The sequence below is a fragment of the Alosa pseudoharengus genome, unplaced genomic scaffold (assembly GCF_046254945.1).
Source record: "Alosa pseudoharengus isolate Yale_2024_CS ecotype anadromous, Long Island Sound unplaced genomic scaffold, YU_APseudo_1.1 YU_APseudo_1.1_scf_17, whole genome shotgun sequence".
Taxonomy (NCBI): domain Eukaryota; kingdom Metazoa; phylum Chordata; class Actinopteri; order Clupeiformes; family Clupeidae; genus Alosa; species Alosa pseudoharengus.
The window spans coordinates 30,919,647-30,938,016 of NW_027468640.1; the positions used below are offsets into that span (position 1 = coordinate 30,919,647).

At 44.8% G+C, this 18,370-nt stretch overlaps 1 protein-coding gene across 1 annotated transcript in view; it reads right to left on the minus strand.

Annotated features, from left to right (window-relative positions):
- Positions 1 to 18,316: 18,316 nt before the first annotated feature.
- Positions 18,317 to 18,370, minus strand: part of gtf2h3 (general transcription factor IIH, polypeptide 3) — a 5,297-nt gene continuing 5,243 nt past the window's right edge. Inside the window, exon 13 of the mRNA XM_076289300.1 lies at positions 18,317 to 18,370. This exon is cut by the window's right edge and continues 1,865 nt beyond it. The gene's annotated coding sequence lies outside the window, so the exon portion shown is untranslated.

Consider the following 18,370-nt stretch of genomic DNA (forward strand, 5'->3'; position numbering starts at 1 on the left):
TACAAGAACTTTGGCCAAAAGAATGGCAACATAGTCTACAAACAAAAACATCCTTCAGTGTCATAACAAAAAGGTTTCTTTCGAGAATGACATTTTTGTCCCAAGAACACTCTTTGTCCTTTCTTTGTCCAATAGTATAAAATCTAATTTATCATATTTACTGTAGAGTTTTTTTTTTGTTCTGAGTCAGACTTGTGGGATTATGGAGCTGAGGATCAGAACTGAAGCCCAGAACAACAGAGGCCCTCAAGGGACACACTGAGTTTCTCTGGAGCACCGCTTAGTGAAATCAGGGAGAGTGGACATCCACTCTCACTGACCATCTTCAGAGTTTGACTGTTGATTTTTTTTAATGTGAACACCATAATCACACTATCACATGCACACTATCATGGGCATTGTAATGCACAGATACATAGAAATAAGGAAGCGCGCTCAACACCCTATAGTACTTCAACTGGGTGCTTAAACTTTCAAAACTTGCCATTTTTCACACTGAAGAAGGGTGTTAGCCCGAAACGTTTGTGAGGCAATTAAAAAGTAAACGATACTGTTGAGTGCTTGCTTTATATATATTTCTAATGCACAGATACACAAATACATGCATAAACCAATCATCTGTGAACACTGTTGAATGGTGTCAATATTTGGTGCATCCTTAAAAACAAGATTCTTGCATCAGGGAATATTTATTGGCTCATACCTTTTCATTACTGAAATTTAATGAAATTTCAATTTTTTAGGCAAAGGATGTGAGTCATTTACCAACAATGATGATTAATAGATTCTTGGATTAATAGTTTCTTCTCTTCCCAGATACCATTCTCATCTCCCTTGCCCTTAGAGTTTCCCATCTCAGCAAACTTTACCATAAACCCGGGCAGGGAGGCACAATAGTTTAGCTTAATAACAGTTTGTGACAATAGATTTTACGCAGGCCAAACAAATAATCTCTTTATCCCTTTTTACCCCCTCAGAAAACAACTACGGCAAGACAAACAGCTTACAACAAATTACAATGGCTGAAACATCCGTATGGAATAATGAGAGTATGCTCCATAATACCAATGCAGGGGAGTGGACAGGGTGGGATTATCCTATGCTGTAGTAGATTAACTCCACGGCAAATTAAGAGGGTTTCCCTACACATATGCAGATGTTTGAAAAACAGATCGTCAGTGGACTTAAAGTGCCTGGGCATGTCAGATGGCAGGTAAGCAGTGGTGGCGTCACAATCATGTTTACATGAAGTTTGTTTGTTTTTCCCCCCTGTTTGGCATTTGTTGACATGTTTTAGTACAATAACAAGGTGGCTAGAATTTCTTTGTCTAAAGAATGTTAAGATGTGTGTTGAAGGAGTGATCTGAAAAAAGCAAGTTGGCTGTTGCATTGTTTTTTTAATCAAAGGCAAACAGTAGAAATGAACCCTATCATATTGGTCATTCAGTGGCTATAGACATCTTAATATATTCACTGCACCCATATTGTCTAAATTTGGAATCAAAATTTGACTAAGGTATGAGAATAACAAAAAACGGAAGCAATCAAGCAAGTTTGTCAAACAATCATAACATATGTAGGTCTACAGTGTTGCAATAGTTAATAATGGTTGTTATTATTTCTCAAACGGCCATTAGACTTTCAAAAAGGTTTTTCAATGTTTTTTAATAACATAAAAAAACTATAGGAATATAAAATGTATTATGCTTCACTATAATATAAAAGCTCTCATAAAGCCAAGTGATATGACTAACTGTAAAATACGGTACATTCACACGTTTTGGGCTGGCAACTGCTGCTTTATTGATGTGCCAATTTATATCATGCAACATTGTCACCTTATACATCTGGTTGATAGTCTATGAACCAGGGAACCATTATATCACTCATAGAAACCACTGAGTAACTGTACAGCTATTGATACTGCTTAAAATGTATGGACAGTTAGACTGGACTGAGTGGCGATGGATGATGGACTAATTTGGAGTTAAGTACTTTAGATGAGTGGAGTTGTGCTGCACATGCCATGGTCTACCATGACCACACCCTCAACCCCCCTGCCTAAAACACACACACACACACACACACACACACACACACACACACACACACACACACCCCAGGTCTGAGACAGATGCAGCCCAGTCACTGCAGTTGTTCCCCACCTGCCATGCACTCAGGGAAAGAGACGAGAGGTCTGTGCAGCTCCCTGGAGCCGGACTCATAGATGGCTTCACAAATTAACTGTGTCTATTGAAGGATGCAGACAGTGTCAAAGGATTTCAAACACCAGACTATAACCTTTGGCTTTACTGTGGGCCTGTTTTATGAAATATGTGATATAAACGGCCTACAAAATCATATTTTCACAAACGACTTGCACTATGTCAGCTGTATGTTAACAGAATCTGTATGTTTACAGAATACACATTCAGAAAAAAAACCTACACAATAAAAGCTTTCTACCAATTGATCATGTCATATAAAGTGTATCTTGTAAGAACAATATAAGCCACGAGCTCATATTACTGGGCTTAGCACTTAGCACTAGTGCAGTCACATTGCAAGCATTAGACCCCACCTTCCCAAGACTATCTAACACTGGCAATAATGTCTGGTCTTACAAAGACTCACACAGAACGTGGTCCCATCATAATACATTTTCACTGTCCATCACTGGGACTGGTTGTATCCACCGTTAGCGTTAGCAGAAGTGCTGGAGCTTCATTAGCCCCGCGCTGCAGCTGCACTGCTCTGCCTTTGTACTACAAAGCATCTAATGATCTAGTGCTAGCCCTCCCCTCCCTCCCCTGTAATCCGCCTCTCTTTTCCTCTCCTTTATCTCAGTCACTCCCTCAATCGCTGTGTAAGCAAACAGAGCCCAGGCCCCAGGCTATCCCAGGGCATATGGGACATGTTAGGTGGAGAAGAGGAGTCGTAAAAAGAAAGGGAGGCAGACAAAGGGGAGGGAAGGAAAAGGAGTAGAGAAAGACACAAAGAACGAAAGAAAAAGAGAGAGAGAAAAAGGGAAGAGAGAGGAAGAGAGAGAGAGAGGGAAGAGAGAGAGAGGAAGAGAGAGAGAGAGGGAAGAGAGAGAGAGAGGGAAGAGAGAGAGAGGAAGAGAGAGAGAGGAAGAGAGAGAGAGAGGGAAGAGAGAGAGAGAGGGAAGAGAGAGACAGAGAGAGGGAAGAGAGAGAGGAAGAGAGAGAGAGAGGGAAGAGAGAGAGAGAGAGTCTCAGCCAATTGGATTAAGAAATAATACTAAAGGGAGTGCTGTTTGAGACAACACTGAATTGAGTTCATTTGGTGAAGTGGGGTGCTCTGTGCGGTTCATCCCTGTAAAGCCCAAATCATCAGTGTCATAAGCACACTCCAGCAGCTGCTGTCCACCGTCTGTCATCTGATAGGACACAATATGTCACAACGCTCAAGTACAGTCTGCAGAAGAAAGGCACCATTGTGTGGACCAGACCCTAATGAACTCTTCTGGAGCTACGGTCTCTAAATAGGACCTCATCAAGAGGGTTTACAGAAAGACATGAACTCAAACTGGGGTGATTTTATTTCGTTTAGCAAGTGGTGAACACATTTTCATCAACAAGCAACATGCACGATCAGCATTTTTTCTGAATCTGAACGCCTGCATGGAAATTAATGAACTAGCCATGATACCCACATCTTACCCAATGCATTAAGAGCAAAGGCATGCTATGCTATGAGGAGCGCATTGTGAGGGAGTTCTAAAGCTATTACACCCTTCAAAGACGGCGTAGCCTTTGATTTGCACACGCCCAGTGCATCTTCAAAAGGCCCACTGGCTGCATGCAGAGTCTAGGAGTGGAGAGGCAGGTAAAGGAGAGAGAGCCAGCTGCTGCACCCATTAACCCCACTCCCCAGACACACGCACAGGTAGACACCCTGATCACTCCTTCACACAAGCATTACAGAGCACGCACACACACGCACGCACACACGCACACACACACACACACACACACACACACACACACACACACACACACACACACAGACACAGACAGACAGACAGACACACACACACACACACACACCGTCTGCCATGGGAAAGGCATTTAAGTCTATTTCTCTCAGTCCTGTGTGGTCGGCCCCATTGTTCTGCAGGTGTTTGAGGTGAGCTCTAGAACATAACCCCCACAGAACCCGATACTAATGAATCCCTTATGGAAACATGCAGCGTAATAAGGCACAGTGAGTGGACAATGCACACACATCCCTGTGCCAACGTTCTGATCCCGCTGGAATAGGCCCCACACCCTACAGCCTCACACAGCAGATTAGCAACCCTGTCCTTACTGCACTGAGTGGTGAACAAACACGGTTCTCATGGATTACTTGGCCAATTATGAGTCACAAGTTCACACGCAGCTGGCCACAGATATTTGTAAAATGGTCAATCTATAGTGGCACTCAGTATGTGACCCCGGTCACTGAAGGTGAGAGGCAGTCGGAGTATCGGAAAGCCGCAGAGTGGGACGAAGCTTTTGAATGCACGATGCAGCCTTCTCTGGCTCATTACAAAACAAAAGGCCTCAGAGAGTTGTCAGTAATACAGTGTAATGATACGTATGAGTGCGCAGGCTAATTCTAGAGCCTGAGTGGTAACTGAGCTTTGGGAGGGGGGAGAGGTGAGGGCTTTCTGCAAACTCACTGTGACGGCACTGGCTACGTCACATACTGTAATACACAGCCTGTGTGCCTGTGTTTATCCGCTTTCCGCGGTGAGGGAAATAGATGATTTAGTATGCGGGGCCATGTTGCTCTGCTGTGTTATTTTTAGCAGGGGCCCCTAATTAGGCTGTGCCTACAGAATGGCACAGAATATCTTGGATTATATTAGGCCGACTGGACGATTGACTGTTGTGTGAGTACTGCATTTGAGGGTAGGCCTAATTGCTTCTCACAGTGGTTTTGCAAAGCTTTTCAGGAAAGACAAAGGAAGTAAGAGCCACACACTTATCTGATATGAGCCTAGTGCGATGCACATGTGGGACAAGAACTCTTCAGGATGACTGGCCTTGTTTTTCATATGCAACCTTCATGGCAACAGGCCATTTGTGCTGCAATCAACCTGCAACCTAGCCACCAGGAGCAAAAAGAAACATTCTCATTCCAACTTGGCACTCAGTACATCATTGCATCTGAAACAATATTGACAGAAGGCACATCTTGACACACACACAACTCTTTTTGGTTGAGCAAAAGTTTTTACCAATACTGTGCAGGGGTCCTGCACGAGAGTAGCCTAGTGATGCAATCGTACAGCCCAAACCCAGTTTTGCTGTGCTGTACAGAAGAGCGTCAGCACATGCATGGGAGTGGGTGAAAGTTGGTAAGGACTTGCTGGCCAGCGGACGTATGAGTGTGACTGTCTAGCTCCGCCTCCTTTGCTCCCTCGGCTCGCGCATCCGACCCGGACCTTGGCCATACACCCACCCAGACCAGGACATGCTTTGATTAGAAGCTCCTGCTATATCGGGAAACGGCTAAAGGGTATCGGCTTTTCATAGCGCATCCTAAATTACACGCATACTGTTTGGGGAACTTGATAATTAAGCCATCAGTTACTCTCTTTGCACATGATTGCAAGGAATAGGGGATAGGAGTTTGCATGCTAAAGTAAATATGGTGGCTGTTCCACCGATTTGCTAAATCACTTGAGTTTTGCTTGAGATCACATCACCTCTCCAGCCTAATATTTAGAATACTTGTTACCAGGGAGTCTCATGAAAATAAAAGAAAACAGCTTTGCTGTGTCTGCAATAAATAGCCTACATGTCAACTTGTAGATTCTATTAAACCGCAATTGCAGAATATGCATGCAAGTATCTGATTAACTTTCTTTCTTTCTTTCTTTGTTGTAACTCCCACGCATAATCATGGGCTGGCCTGGATGGAATCCAGAAACGAAGCGAAACATCTAGCCTATATATCCGAACCGTGGGTAGAGGTGTTTTGTTAAATCTAGGTTGAAAGAGATGGAATTATCAATCGAAACTGTTCACGCTTTGGACAATGGAGAGAGAAAGGCAACGTAGCCTACCATCATTATGTGTCGACCACAACAAGAACCACGCGCATCACATCGCTGCTTCCCCCTTTCCGCCAGAGTGTATAGATGAATAGATACAGAGTAGGTGAAAGTGGGTCAATACGTATGTGACTGCTTGTAGGCCTAACCCTTGCCGTTGATTGACCTCTTTATCAGGGGCGTCACTAGACCTTATTCACTGGGGCACGTGCCTTAGTAAAAGTCTCCAGAGCCCCAGTAAAATTCTAGCGCGGCTCTAGCTGGAAACGGCATTCATGAGCGCATCTCCGTGCCTGCTTTAATCATGTCTCGAGTCTGTCACTTACCAGCCAATAATAAAAAAAAAAACAAGGAATAAAGAAAGGGGCCATAATAGCCAATCAGGAAATAGCACCTCTGTAGCTGGCTAAGATTGAACGCAACAACCAATGAAAATCGTTCACACGATTCTTCCGAGTGTTTCGTTGTACTGCACACACATACACTGTGGATTGTGGAATCACTTTGAGCATAGAGTAAGTCGTCCCCTGTTTAATGTTACAACAAATTCACAACTTGTTTGACAGAAAAAATTACAAGTTGATCGCTGTTAGAGAGTGTTAGGGTAACATAACATAACTAGCATCGGTTTTTCAATGCTTAGCGTCATTGTAGCCTAAATTTAGCAACAGTTTACCAGCTTGTGCTCTCCCTCACACACACACTCACACCATCCGTAGGCTGCATGCACACATGCGGACAATTATTAAGGATTTATACGTATACTTTAGAGACTCCTGTAAAAGTAGCCTATACTGTTTGTGAAGCTGTCCTACTGTAAAACTAAACACAGCCTTCTGACTATTCAGAGATGGACATCAGAAAATTCTTCCTGAACAGAGGGAGAGGAACAGTGAGGAGGATGAGGGAGGTATGATAATTTTGCCCACATTAACGGTAACATTAACATTTATGCTGGTAATAGCCAGTGCTGTAATTTGATCAATGGTTTAATGGCAAACTTAAATAAGTTTGCTGCATTTGCAAATGTAGCCTATAATAATACACACAGAATCAGAATAGCCATCTGTGTAGATTATTATAGGCTACATTTGCAAATGATCACCAAAAGTCAGTATGAAGGCTTTAGTAGGCTATTTAAGCTACAAAGAACTGCAGTATTGCCAGGATGTATATAGGACCCTTGCCTGGGAGGGAAGTATATCTCACTTTTGACTAAAAATAAGCTTCCCTTGTGTTAGTAGGAAAGCCTATTAAATTAATGCATGTGAGTATAGGCCTACTTATGCCTATGTGTTTGGATGTTGCTGGATAGTGGCTGCTACAACAATTGAGGGAGAGAGTGCAGGAGGAGGAGGAGGAGAAGGTCGAAAAGAGGGAGAAGAGAGGGGAGAAAGAGCACAGGCTGGGCAGTCCAATACCAGGCAGGAAGAGGAGGAGGAGGAGAGAGACAGGCAGGAAACGGATGAGGACATGATGGGGGCTAGGCGTAAAACTATTCAGAGTATGGAGGAGGATGTCTGTGACCTAGGGGAGATATGTGATGGTCCAAATCAGGCTAGCCATTTATTCATATTGCGCGCACAGTTTTTTTTTTTTTTTTTTTATGTATTGGGAGTTGGGGGCCTGTGCCCCAGCAAAGCTCTAGGTCTAGAATCGCCCCTGCTCTTTATTCGCTGCAACCATCACTGTGGCCCAGATTCCACGGTTTGTAGGCTACCGCGGGGTGCGCCGTGTGACACAGTAGGACACCGGAGAAAACAAACATGGGGGATTTTTTTTTATATGAAAGATAGGCGACAACACAGGTGAAAAAATTACGAGTAGGAATCAAAAAAATTGACCTGAAAGATGCAGGAAAGTGGGATGCAATATCAAGGTTGACCTACAAGTACAGTATACACACCCAACCTCTCCATAAGCTTGTTTTGATATTGTGTGAGTCTCAGCTTATCACAGTGTAGGCTATATCAAACTGTATACTCTCTCACAGACAGTGAAGGGGTTGAGGAACATCTAACAGCCATTGTTCCGACCCTCATAGCATATCTGACTAATTTCCATTTCATCTCTGGCCCTGCGTTTGAGGTCCTCTTGGCAGAGGGCCAGGTGTGGCTGGTCAGCCCGCCTCTCTGCTCTGCTGGTAGGTGAGTGCAGGCCGGTTCCAGGCAGGTGAGTGTGGTGGACCACACACACAGGAAGTTCACACAAGGATAAAACACTAGGCCCGCTGGTATGACTAAACTGAGATCACACTAGAAATGGTATGCTTGACTCATATATATGTAGGTGTTTGTACTGATTGATACGTGGGGCTTTTTTTGGTTGGGCCTCTCCAGGAGAGTGAGCATTCTTATGCCAGAGCATTTCATAAATGGTCAGAAATCATTGCTGTACTTGGCTTGTTTTAATGGCATTGAGGTTGTATTCACTGTCAGCTAAAATCTGTGTAGTGTATGGTGACATGATTGACCATATAATCAGCTTGGGTAGCATAGAGTAGCAGCCTTTTAATTGTAGTGGAGTTTCACTGTACAGCAGAAGGGACAGGTGTGTGGCTGCCTCAGCGCTTTAGAATCTGGAGCTGGTGAGTCAAGCGCTCAGGCCCAGAGGCTCTACATTGTCAGACCATTAGGAGGCAGAATGATGCCTCTGCTATATCTTTATACAGCAGTTGCTTCTAGGCCTGCAGTCAGCAATGTCTCTGTTATGGGACGCGTAGGTCGTGGATTGTGCTATCTAGAGGGCTCTTTGGGGAAGTTTGGGGGGGGGGGGCGGTGTAGCTCCTGTGTTAACTGAGTCTCTGGAGGACACGCAGTGTAACAGGTGCGCTGAAGCTCCCGTTCGGAGCGCCGGGTCGAGTCATCGCCTTGCAGCGGCGGAGCAACTGTGCGTCAGAGAGCCGTGAAAGGCCCTTCAAGACCTGCCAGCGCGGCTCCGACAAAAGAGCCCCCGCGCGGGCCTTCAAAGGAACAAAAACCACGGCGGCACGTGTGCCCGCACGTATACACACACGCACACACACATGCGCGCGCACACACACACATACCACAACAGTCACCAAGGCCAGATTCTCCTTTTAAAAGAGAGGAGGGGGGGGGATGTCTTCTCTTTAAAGTGCCCAGCTGTTGCTGCGCGTTGCTGGCGATAAAGACTGATTGAAAAGGTTGGCGCTGCTGTGGAGCTTGGCTGCGTTATTGTTCCGCGACGCAGCAGCTGTGCCAGTCCGTCTCCGCCGAACATTCCAGGCGTTCTGGGGATGTTTGGTGGTCTCGGCTTTTCAGGAGCGCTCCTCCTCCTAGCACGGAAAACACTCTGAGCTAATTACCTCAGATGCACACTATCATGTGCAGTGTGTTTCACTGAACTGGGTTTTATGAGTGAACTGATACAGTATGTCACTTACATTTGTTCTCAGTCATTTTGGTGCATTTTTCAGATTGAAATAGAACTGAATTGAAATACAGGTCAGCATCTCCATCATCCAGTCATGTGTGCCCATCATAAAAGCCATTTCTCATTACTGCAAATGCTTTGCCACATCTATGATTGTGTTCAATTGTCTGCTGATTTTTATGTTATCTATTACTAATGTCATGTTGGTCAAAATTCATTATAAAGGTTCTGAATAGTTCTTCCTCCCAAAACATATAGCCATTAGCTCATTACTTAAGTCATAATATGCAAATGTGTTGAACCACTTGTCATATGTGACCTGTCAAGTTTGTGACCTGTCAAATTCACTTTTTGTAATGAACTGCAGCTGTTTTGTAAAACATTCTGGTCTTTTCCCCTGGTATAACAATGCATGGCATGGTCTGGTTGAAAACTGCAGTACAAATAGTATAGTAAAATGATACAGTATATATAAACCCTGTCTGGTCTCCTAATCTCCCACATACAGTAATGTGAAACTCTATAGTTTTGAAATTAATACTGTATATATCAAGCAAAAACTGCAGCCTTGTGTATTTACATACTACCAGCAAAACTGTTATATTGATGACATGGCTAAGCATTTTGACTAAGCATTTTGACACAGGAACTTGTCATTCTGATAGCACAGACAAGTCGATTGCTTTTGAGATATAAGTAGTTTGAGCAAGTTAAATGTGTTTGCAGGTAATCCACTGTGTGATACATTTTGTGTGGAGAAATGCAGTTACTCTTGTGCAACTGTTAATGATGATTCGAGCGACTGAGGAAAAATTGTAAATCAGGGGATGCTGGAAAACACCTAAAATGGAAACAAAACAAAAAAACTTTGACTAAAACATGCCTATTTTCACTATCTCACTGGCAGGTGCTGCTTTGAATCAAACCATTAGTTTAGGTGGCCAGAAAAAGAGCAAACAAGAGCAAACAGTATGCACTTCTTCCTCTGGTGCTCCTCTGTGGAAATAGCTGGAACATTCCTGTGCAAAAATCTCTTAATTGGCAGAGAACTTTCCGACGTGGGAATGTGGGCCAGTCCTGTCGCTCGGCTGGATTAGTGTGTGTAGTTTCACAACAGATTCCAGTCAGATAACAAGCAGACATGTAAGAGATGAGGAGCTTAAACTATTTTCAGTAACCTGCATGGTGTCTGCAGGGACATTCCAGGATATTCTTAGCTGCTGAGTTCTAAGTATAGAGATAAAGGTGCCTAACTTAGGGTCTTCCTACCTTTAAATACCTCTCCAAGACTAAATATACTTTTGCATGTGCTTTTTATAGAAGTGGGCATGAGACTCCAATTTGGGTATGGCTGAGACAAACTAGGTTAAGCTGAAGGCACATGATCTTCAAAGACACAAAAGAGTACAGTGCACAACCATTAGTTTTTATGTAACATTAAGAATGCAGTATGGTCATTGTCTATAAATATAAAAACAACACACAAATAAATTTAGGATTGAACATTTTGCATAATGAATTTGTATGACCGTGAATGTGACAGAGTTATTGGCACAAATGATTATCCCCCTGGGGACATTAAAGACTCTTTCTTTCTCTTTCTCTCTCTCTCTCTCTCTCTTTCCCTAAACCACATATTTGCATGTTTCATACATCTGCCATGTTCCCATTAGTCACAAGTTTTTCTATGAAATGAGATATAAATATATAATGCACTTAGCGCAGCACAGGGGCTCTCTGTCGGTGTTGGACTGTCTTGCAACTAAACAGCTTCTGGGTGAACTCTCTTTCTCTCTCACTTTTCCTCTATTTCCCTCACTCTCTTTCTCTGTCTCGTTTATGTCAGATGTACAACACTGTACAGCAAATGTTGTTCACTGTGTAAAACAAGTTGGGGCGCAGACACACACACACACACACACACACACACACACACACACACACACACACACGAAACCAGCTGGATCTTTGACTGCTCTTTGTCTGGGAGCGAAAGGCAGCCCAGGTCAAAGAGGAGCAGTGTGAAGCGAGAAGGAGGCGCGAGGCACTCTACTCCGCTCCGCTCTGGGCTTCCCCTGGTTCTCTCCACTGCAGGGCGCTCGACGACTAACTGTCAGGCAGGAAATGCTGTGCTCTGACTTCTAAGAACAAAAGAGCCACATAATTCAGCAAATGATGGCGTCAAATGAATCAATCAATACATTCATAAATGTTTTGGCCTTAAAAACACACTATATCCCTGGCAACCTGGCAAATCTGTGATGTCTAAGTCCTTTAACTCCTAATAAGGTTGTTCTGTATGAGTGGCTCAGGACAATTCAATTGAATGACCAATAACACAGACTCAGACGGGTCTCCCCCTAGAGCATTCACTGGAGGCTGCTATGCTCTTGACTCAGTCCCTGCAGAGGCCTAATAAATCACGTCCTGTGGATGAGCTGAGCTGGGGGTGGGGGGATTACGAGTGAAATACTGTCCAGCAGATTTCTGCGAGCGTGCTCAGAGGCAGGTGAGACAGCAGGTGGTGGCCAGAGGAGAGAGAGAGAGAGAGATGGATAAGCCCGCTCTGCTCTGCTCCACTCAGCCACCCGTGGTGGGCAGGCTTGGGCACCTGTTGGACCCGCGCCGGCTTGGGCACCAAAGCTCCAGCCAGGCCTCATCACCGCAGCAGCCCCCAACACCCCCCCCCCCCCCCCCGCCTCCTCCATCAGTCCCCCGGCTCTGCTTTTGAGCAGGGAGGCTGCCTCCTGCCGACTCCAGGGTTCAGTTTCATTAAGAGCAACAGCTGACACGCTTGCACAGCATGTCGTGTGGTTACCAAAAGCAGGATAAAGCCGCTAACCCCCCCCCCCCCCCTCTCTATACACACCCCTCTCCCTGTGTCCTCAAAAAAAAAAAACACCTCTAACAGGCACACAGATGTTTGCACCCGCAGAGTTGGCAACGACTCTTCTGTTGACTCCCGGACTGACTGCTGGACAGTCTGTGCTTTTTTAACGGTATGAATTTACTGCGCGTCTTTCTTAATGTGTTAACTCAAGTGCCCCCCATCCTCACCCCCACCTCTCTCTCTCTCTCTCTGTCTCTCTTTAATGTCTCTTTGAAGTTTATTTGCTCAACAAAGTATGCAAGAGTGCTTGCAAGTGTTTTTGCGGGTTCTATGAAAGAGAGGGAGTCTGACTGGACGTGCCTGGGAGCGTATAGCGTGCTTGTGTCTGTTCTCTTAGTCACACAGAGCGCGTCTCTAATGTGATGAGTGACGGGCCATTCTTCTAAAACGCATTTGCGCACTGTCTTTTGATCCATTACTATTATGAGTGAAGGCAATAATTAATTTCATCTTTCATCCTAATAGGACTGAAAAGCTCTCTGTTGATGGTCAACACTGCCAGTTTTTGCCCCATTCAGTGTTATTGTTCGTTTCCTCGCTGGTATCCAATGCAAGCCTCTTCTCATGACTAACCACCACCAAAAAACACCTGCATCCACAGCAGTGTGACCCCACCGGGGATGCACACAGGTACAGGTGAACCCTCTGCCTCACTGATGTGGTTAGTGTGAAGAGCCGCCATCATCACAAGTCACCAGATAACCAGAAGAACCTCAGAGAAAAAAAGTCCTAGAAGGAGCCAGCGTCGTGGTGCCAGTAACCGTTCATTTGTTAATGTTCTGAGAATTAAACGGCTTTTAAACGGAATATTGCTTTTAGGTGATTGGATGAAGAAAGAAAGACAGAAAGACACCGTGGAGCAGCACCAGAGTTAAGACAAAACCAACAGTATTACAGCAAATGTGATGGTCTGCCTGTGATGGTCTGGCTACATACAATGCTATTGATTTTAGGCATTGTAAGCATTTCTGTGATATAATGATGAAGTTCATTACTGTGTGCCACCTGTATCCACCATATCACTGCAGATGAGTATCACACTCATTGTCAACAGTCTGACAATGCACAAAGGGTTATTCTTGTCTTCAGTGTTTGACAAAGTGCTGAGATAAGAAAGCACCACTATGCAAGATCTGTTCAGTGACTCTTCCAACTGCATGTTTCGTTTTTGCTGACTGCACCACCGTGCAATCCAAATAACCCTGGTTTTCTTTTTTTAAAGTGGGTCAGCATGATGAGAACGTGCAGGGATACAGTTTCAGAAGAATCAGTCTTTCACTCTTTCTCGTGCTGGAAACCCCCAAGGTGGAAGGATTTCGAAATTTCAGCTGTTGCACTTTTTGCGGGGTGTTGCACTCCAAGAAACAACCAACTTAACCCGTGTTGAATCAACCCTGTATGCTCAAACACTGTTGAGCGCGTGTGGGGGCGAGTGTCTCTCCTCGGGCCTACAAAGGGCACACACACACACACACACACACACACACACACACACACACACACACACACACACACACACACACACACACACACACACACACACACACACACACATCGACAGCCGTGAGTCACTCCAGGTTTCAGTGCCCTGATATCGCGCCGCAGGCGTGTGGTCTGCAGCAAAAGGCCAGCACCGTGTCAGCACTGATGAGGGTGGTAGATACGGTGCCGGAGTGAGAGGATCATAGGCGCGGAGAATGCTGTGCTCAACCCCTGGACCGTGTTTGGCCTCGGCTCGTTATGTAACTCGCCGTCCAAGTCTTGCAGGATGTGTGAGATTTGAAAAGAATTAAGACGAATTACGTGGAAGCAGAACTTGGAAATAGAAACATGCTTGCATTGCAAAAGGAAGCTGAGAATCTGAGAAATACAATACAGTAGATAGATAGATAGACAGACAGACAGACAGAAACATAGATAAATAGATAGATCAATTATAGATAGATAGATAGATAGATAGATACTTCCCCAAGGGGAAGGAAAGAAAGATAGATAGATAGATAGATAGAAAAACAGACACTGCATGCAAGCTGAAGACAGCTAATTAGCTGAGCAACAGCCCTGAGTGAGTAATGGCTATCTATTGAGAGTGCCCTCGGCTCATGTTCCAGCATGACCCAGCAGCTTCCTCCCCAGCCACTGCTGCATCCAGGCAGGCAGATGGTCCTGACAGGAAGGGGAGGAAAAAGCCCCCTTCACAGGCCTTGTCTATTCAGAGGCACTGTTCGCCATCCACACAAAGCATGGTGCTTACAAGCGGCCTTTCCCCCGGCAAGCCCAGAGCCCTGACTCACCTCTCCTCACTCCCCCGGGGGCAGCAACGGTAGACTGTTGTTGGGTGGCTTTTACGATGACTCACTAAACTGTGTTTTGTGTGTCTCTGTGTGTGTATTCGGTGTGTGTGTGGGTGGATTGCTTCTCTCTCTCTCTCTCTCTCTCTCTCTCTCTCCCTCCCTCCCTCTCTCTCTGTGCGTGTGTATGTGTGTGGTTGTGTATGTATGTGGGCTATGAAACCTGATCCAGCAGTATGTTGAGGGCAGCAGGTAGAGTGCCGCAGCGCTTGGCTGTCTTCGCCCCGCCAGGCCCTCGGGGTGTAACAGCACTGGAGCGGCAGCTGCGCCACTCAGACTCCTGTCTCCTCTGGGCGGCCCCCTGCTCCCTCACCCTGGACAGACCCCCCTCAGCTGGGGAAGTCCTGCTCCTCCTCCATGGGTCAAACTGTCAGGTCTTGAAGGACACTTTTGAAGCTCTAATGGCTAACAAAAAGAACATAGAAAGGACAACTGTCAGATGTGTATGTCAAATAATATTTTTTTTATGTTTTGTTTATATTTTATGTTTATATTTGGTCTTTATCTTTTGGGTTATGTTTATCTTTAGCTTTATGTTTGTTTATGTTTAGGTATTCTCTCCAAATGGACATTTTTGAATAGGTGGAGAGGTGTTAAAGATAAAAGAAATATTTCCATGATGATGTCAAAGTGGATTTAACTGGAAACACAGTCTTTGCTTCCACTCATTGGTGGGTGATTTGGAGAGGTCCAGCATCTGTTAGAGGTCATCGGGGGCCTTTGGGTGTAACGGGGGAAATCCCATCACTGGAAAAACAGTTTCTGAGGGCCGGAGAGGCTTACTGAGCTCTGACGTGGTCACCCAGTCATAAGCAAAGCAAAGGACATCATCATCAGTGCACAAAAAACACGGTTTACTGCTAAATCCCACTCGTTTTGCTCTAAAGGAAGAACACCGCTTGTGCAAACATGGAAAAAGAGAGTTAGAATGTGAAAAGGGAGAGAAGTGAGAGAAGTGAGAGTGAGGAGAAATAAAACCATTAGCACATTTGACCTGCTCCAACGCTCACTTCTCATCTAAGTGACAAGAATGTGTGTGTGTGTGTGTGTGTGTGTGGTTTCTGTGTGCTAGGAAATCTCTCTCCACAGACCACCGCCACACTTTTCACTTCTGCAGAAAAGTAAACTTTGACCAAGACGTCCGAACTGCCCAGGCTTATTGCACCTGCTTTGCATGTCACTGGAAAACGAGACATTTTGGGGGTGAATTCATTATCACCAAGCTGCTACTCCAAAGGGCTACTCAGGGCACTCCCAACACTGGTGCGAACAAATTTCTCTCTGTCTTTTCTTAAAGGTGTAAGAGTTCCTATTTTATGCATCATAAACATACCTGCTGTTTGGTGGAGGTATTCATATGTCTGCATAACTTTGTTATGTGGACCTGCAAACACCTGCAAATATCTGCATGAAGCTTTTAGATTAAGACATTTTAAATAGAGATTCAAGCCTTTTATGTCACATCCCCCTGGTGTTGTCACTATAAATGTCATTTGAGAGGAGCAGAACTGACTCTTACTAAGAATTGTACTACTGACCATTGGACTACTTGGCACTGAAGTGTTCTATGAGGTAGTTTTCTATGAGGCATGCTGGTTTCCTTTTCTTGAAAGCAAGATGCACGAAAGCCCCCCCCCCCCTCCCCCCTGCATGGCTTTTACCGTAAGAGGAGAGGCGGTCGAGCTTACACTCTTCCGACGCTCTGACCTCAAAGCAACCTGCTCTTCAGCACTCACACACGCTGCTGTGGAGGAGAGAAAGTGCTCTGTGGCCATGGTCTCTCTCTCTCACACACACACACACACACACACACACACGCATAGTTCTGGAATGTTTTACCTATTGAATGACATTGGGCCTACAGACAACAATGTGTGTGTGACTGAGGATTGATGTGACCTAACCAGCAGAAATATGTTAGCTATGAGTCTAACAATAGATCATTACAATATTCCCAACAGTGCCTGGGGTGTACAGTGAGTCACTGTGGCCTGCCTGCCAGGTCCACTTTGACACTATCAGTCTACTGACCTAAGGCTATTATGTCCTGCCAACAGCAGAGAAGCCCATATCAATGCAATCTAATGCATGCATTACAAATCAGTAATGAGATACTGAGAATGTTTTAGATATATAATCAATAAGTGGTAAAAATAATCATCATGTGTTTGCAGAGCCTGAAAGAGGAAAAGAGTGTGTGTGTTTGTGATGGGTTCTCCGTATGCTGTGTGGCTTCCCATTACAAGGCTGCAGGCTAAAAGAAGAAAGTCGTGCGGGTTTCTTGGTAAATATGTATTGAGTGGCTCAGGTTGTACATGTCCTGACAAAGACATTACCTTAAATAAACCATGAATATGAGGTTTTAAAGGGGAAATCAGCTTTAAAAAGATGTTCCACAGATCACTTAGCAACACAGCGGGGTGAAATTGGATTTAAAGTGAGCCTGCTCCTGAGAACATCACATGGTGTCTTTGTGGTTGGAAAAGAAATTGTAAACAATTCTAGGCCAGGAACATGGCGAACCAGAGGCTTTTCAAAGCAGTGGGTACAGCAATCACACTTATCTGAATATGAAAGGCTGACATGCATGTCTTTGCCACTGCCTGTCATACATGATTAGTGACCACCAAAGAGCAACTCAGGATATGCTCAGTGAATGGTTGGTGGTTTTTGAATAATGGCAAGACCTAGCAATTTCCCAGTGGTCCTCGAATAGGGCTACCACTGGCTTACAGTCATAGCATAGGGCAAGAACTGACCAATACTTCGGATAAGGTTACATAAACATGGATTACAGTATGCATACTGATAACTAAAGGAGAATGCCATTCAATGCTAGCGTGCTATACTGGGTCCAGGCTACATCCAGCTGTTGCTGTGCATAATTGAGACTGACTGGTGTGTTTCAGTATTAGGATGGCAGAACAGCAAGGCCACACTCGGGACCAGCGATCAACCTAATGAGTCGCCATGCAAGGAATGCAAGAAGACAGAGAGTACCATCCATGCTGGATTGAGCCGAAGTCCGCAGCTCACTTTATGAGTAAATCTGCACAAATACCATGCATGGTGCCACACACACACACACACACACACACACAATTGCACATGCTCGCCATGTGTCATGCTAAACAGAGATGGGCTGGGTGACTAACCATCTTAGGCAGTACCACCCACACACACACTAGGGATGGATCCATTAGCGCAATACTGGAATCTGAGCCCCATGTCCTCTTTCCCTTTCTGTTCTTCCAGTTCTACAGCTGTCCTGGATGCTCTAGGCAGGCAGTCATACCAAAGCATGAAGATCCCAGTCATAAAATTAGATTTGATATTTGACCTATCAGTGGCAGCAGTGCAATAATTCTGAAATGATTTTAGTACAATAAAATTGTGCAGAATGGGTGCATCTGTCTTCATCTGCGCCTCTTTTAGCTTAGCTGCGCCCTTGCCTTAGGCTCTACGTGCAAACACACACAAGGACAAAGGTTCTCTTTTGTGTGAGAGGAAGTGCTCTCAAGCAGCAGTTGCAGAGAGAGAAGACAAAGACCAGTAAATATGCTGGTCTACTCTGCCTCCTGGTGGTGAAACAGCATACTAATAAGCAAAAGTTGCAATATTGAAAAGAAAATAGAAATACTGAAATTGAAATGTTTACATGAATGA